The sequence below is a fragment of the Octodon degus genome, unplaced genomic scaffold (genome assembly GCF_000260255.1).
Source record: "Octodon degus isolate 3935 unplaced genomic scaffold, OctDeg1.0 scaffold00104, whole genome shotgun sequence".
Taxonomy (NCBI): domain Eukaryota; kingdom Metazoa; phylum Chordata; class Mammalia; order Rodentia; family Octodontidae; genus Octodon; species Octodon degus.
This window is the reverse complement of record NW_004524680.1, coordinates 2734478-2738583: the sequence shown is the minus strand read 5'-3', so window position 1 is coordinate 2738583 and position 4106 is coordinate 2734478. Positions and strand designations below refer to the sequence as shown.

At 49.2% G+C, this 4106-nt stretch overlaps 1 protein-coding gene across 2 annotated transcripts in view; it reads left to right on the top strand.

Moving 5' to 3' along the window:
• The first annotated feature begins 969 nt into the window (after window positions 1-969).
• Window positions 970-4106, top strand: part of Znf34 (zinc finger protein 34) — a 14506-nt gene continuing 11369 nt past the window's right edge. For both annotated transcript variants that reach the window (XM_012516394.2, XM_023723967.1), the window contains exon 1: window positions 970-1946. The gene's annotated coding sequence lies outside the window, so the exon portion shown is untranslated. The remainder of the gene's footprint in view (window positions 1947-4106) is intronic.

Here is a 4106-nt window from a genome sequence, read left to right as displayed (position 1 = left end):
TGGAGGTGGTAACCACCAGCACATCGGCAAACCCTCAACCATCCGCAGAGATGCCCCTGCAGGGCGCAAAGTGGGTCTTATTGCTGCTCGCAGGACTGGGCGACTCCGTGGAACCAAGACAGTGCAGGAGAAAGAGAACTAGAGCTGAGGGGCTCAATAAAATTTGTCTTTGGACTGGTTGGCAACTTTCTTCAGGCAATGGGGCATCCCCGACTTCAGTTATTTGTGGAGTTGTTGGCTGGGGTATTCATCCACAGGTGCTGACATGATGGGGTCTGTTCTGCCCAGGGATCTTGGATTGTGGGAGGAATGACACTGTTGTGGGAACTATGCCACAGTCATATCCCACAACCCTGAAACCAAGAAGACCAGAGTGAAGCTGCCCTCGGGTTCTAAGAAGGTCCCTCAGGCATGGTGCCCACAGGGAGAACATTGCCAACATTGCCCCTGGCTTTAATACCACCACTCTGGGTACTAAGAGCAGGATAAAGCTACTTTACACAGGCTGCATCCCATGGTCACAGGTTATCACTTATACGGGGGAGGATTCTAGGCTCCTTTCCCCCTCGGTTGTGCCTCATGCCCTACCACCAGTTTCTCGATCTTGGTGTGGGCAGTTCTTGCTATTGTATAGGGTTCAGTTGCAAGGTTCCTGTACAATAGCAGTGCTGACTTTTGACAAAGATATATGCTTGAAGTTCTTTTCCATGTGTCCCAGATCACCTCAGACCCTGTATACCTAAATAGGGCCGTAGGCTGAGTGGCAAAGAATTAGGTGTGTGACTTCCTACTCCAAAGTACAGAGGACCACAAGGAATGAGGACTTTCAGCCTAAATGTACTGATTTTTTTAAAATACTTGTAAAATCTTGGTTGGGCCTGACTATGTAGATGGGTGTCCTGAGAAGCAGCAGGTTAGAAACTACATCGGGGCCCCGGGTAGAGCGCATAGGCTTGTTTGCCCTGTCCATATTGTGTTTATTGACCATAGACTGAGAAGCATAAATTTATCAGACCAGGTAGTTCTCTTCTACCAATTGGAGCAGGACCTGCATATCACATGGGCTGGAATGGTTGGCAGGTTGCTTAGTCCTTAGGGATGGGTTAGCTGTGCAGCCTGTAGGTAGAGACCTTTCAGTAGGAGGGCCCTGCTACAACTGGTGCCTGGCTACTTGGTGTAACCCTTACTCAGGTTTCTAAAGCAGCATCACTTGTGGGGCAAGGACCTCTCACGTGGGCTGCCTAAGGTTAAGTAGATTCATTTTCTGAAAGACGAGGGATCTAAAAGGGTGTGATTGCTTTGGCTGTAAACTACCTACCGCTAGTTTCCTTTTCCTGCAAAGAGGAATCTATAGGACAATTCGGGGTTTGCTTTGAAGCTTTAAACCCCTGTTGAGTGGATGCTGAGACCCATATGAAAAATTATGAGTGGAGGCAATGAACTAATCCCCGAATTGGGCAGGCTGCTTTTCTATATCCTGATCGTTTGGCTTATTAGAGGAAGAGCTGACCAGAGACATACTATCCGGGGCTGGTGTTGCACCCCTGTAATCCCAGCATTCTAGAGACCCAAATTTAAGTCTAGCCTGTGAGATTCTGTGATCCCGTCTCCAAAAGGGGGTTGGTTGCATAGCACTGCAAAGGATTTGAGTTCAATCCCAGGTACTACACACAAAAACAATTAGTATAAGCTGTGAGCCATTGACTTAGGAGTACCCTGGCCACTACCTTGGTTTTTGAAGCCTCTGGCTCGTTTGGGTCTTGCCATCCAGCACCACGCGATTCCTCTACCAAGACCCAACAGGTGGATAACGAGACGAACCCTCGTTTTCCAGAGCGGCCCTAAGGCCGGCACACAGGGCGGGGTCGGCGACGTCACTTCCAGCTTCGTCTTGATTGGCAGCCCGTGAGGTCTAGTGTGGGCGTCCGCTGCTCTGCCGCGCTGAGGTGAGTGTGCATCCCGCTGCGCGCGTATTCCGTGGGCGGCCTTCCGGGTTCCCGTGCTCCCAGGCCTGCGGCTTCTGCGGTAGTTCCCCCGTTCGCCTGTCCCGAGGTCATACTCTCACTGTACCCCTCGGGTTCTGCGCTCTCCTGCCCCCCCCGTTAGCTCCTGCGTCGGGGCGACTCTGACCTCTTCCTCCGCGCAGCCCCCCTCCTCTGTGCGACCCCCTCCGTCCCGCTCTCCCCCTCTGCCTCGCCCGCTCTCCCCCTCTCCTTACCCTTTGCATCGCGCTCCCTCCTACCTTCACCCATCCTGTACTCTGCTGGCTGTCCAAGGCTCTTCTCGCCATGCCGCCCAATGTTTTTATGTTCATTGTCAGCGTCTGAAGCATTTATATTTGCCCCTATCGTCTTGTGATTTTTAATCTATGTTATAAAATATTTTTCTAGAGGTTTTAAAAATAAAAGCAAGTACAAAAAATGAAAAAAAAAAAAGCGATTGGGAGTACTAGTTCTCATTTTGCCAAGTTTATTCAGGCCTTTTTTTTTAATATTTATTATTATTTTTTTAATTTTATTTATTTATGTGTGTGTGTGTGTGTGTGTGGCCAGCTCAGCCCACCAGGGGGCGGGTCTGGCTGGCATGTGGTGCTGGGGATCGAACCGCGTACCCTGTGCTTTGCCAAGCTTGTTTCAAGTAGGTGCTTTAGACCACTGAGCCATCTCACCAGCCCCTTTTTTTAATATTTATTTATTTTTATTTATTACATTTATTTATTGTGTGTGTGTGTGGCCAGCTCAGCCCACCAGGGGGCGGGTCTGGCTGGCATGTGGTGCTGGGGATCGAACCGCGTACCCTGTGCTTTGCCAAGCTTGTTTCAAGTAGGTGCTTTAGACCACTGAGCCCTCTCTCCCGCCCCCCCCCCTTTTTTTTTTTTTTTAAAGAAAGCATAAAAAAGCATCATCATCATCATCATCATCATCATCATCATCATCATCATATTTGGTACAGAGTCTCGCTACGCAGCTCGGACTCGTCGTGCTCTCCCTGTCTTCAGCCTCCCCAGCGCTGGGATTCTAGGCATGTGCCACCACTCCAGCCTAAGTGGCCGGCTCAGCTCAGCGCACCCGGGGCCGGGCTGACGTGACATGTGCTGGGATGGAACCTGCGCTCGCGGCACTAGGAAAACCTTATTAAACCTTGCTTAGGTACAAAATTCCAGTCCCATCGTTTCCGCAGAGACATCCCTATTCTGACCAATATCTTTCCAGACCACTATTTTTCTATACATGCCTGCACGTACTATAGACATTCTGTATCTGACACTGTTAACCTTGTAACTTCGTGCTTTCTACTTGGCCTTGATAAGAGTTCTTGTTTGTTTTTGGCAGAACCGGGGATTGAACTCAGGCCCTTGCTCTTGCCAGGGAAGCTCTTGTTTATTTTTTCTTTTTCTTTTTTTTCCGGAACTGGGGATTGAACTCAGGCCCTTGTGCTTGCCAGGGAAGCGCTTATCCCACTGAGCCATCTCCCTGGCCCCAACGCTTGTTTGGCTATTTATTTTTAAAGATTTATTTATTTATTTATTTATTTTTTATATATTTGTGTGTGTGTGTGTGTGTGGCCAACTCAGCCCACCAGGGGGCGGGGCTGGCTGGCATGTGATGCTGGGGGATTGAACCGCAGTCCCTGCGCTTTGCCAAGCTTGTTCCAAGTAGGTCCTTTAGACCACTGAGCCATTTCACCAGCCCGCTTGTTTATTTTTGAGACAGGGTCTCACTATATAGTTCAGGCTGGTCTTCAACTCAAGTTCTTCCTGCCTCAGATTCCCAAGTGCTGTGATTACAGGTGTGGGCCATCATGCACAGGCTAATGTAGTTCATTTCTTTTAACCACAATGACCTTGTCCATTGCCACTGAAACACATTAAGGATTTTTTTCTTAATATGCAGGCAGGTAATAACATCATTACATGCATTAGCAGGATTTTCTATAGAGTACGTACTGAAAATTAGGTTTGAGGGCTGGTGAGATGGCTCAGTGGTCTAAAGCATCTACTTAGAACAAGCTAAGCTTAGCAAAGCACAGGGACCGCGGTTCAATCCCCCAGCACCACATGCCAGCCAGCCCCGCCCTTGGTGGGCTGAGCTGGCCACACACACACA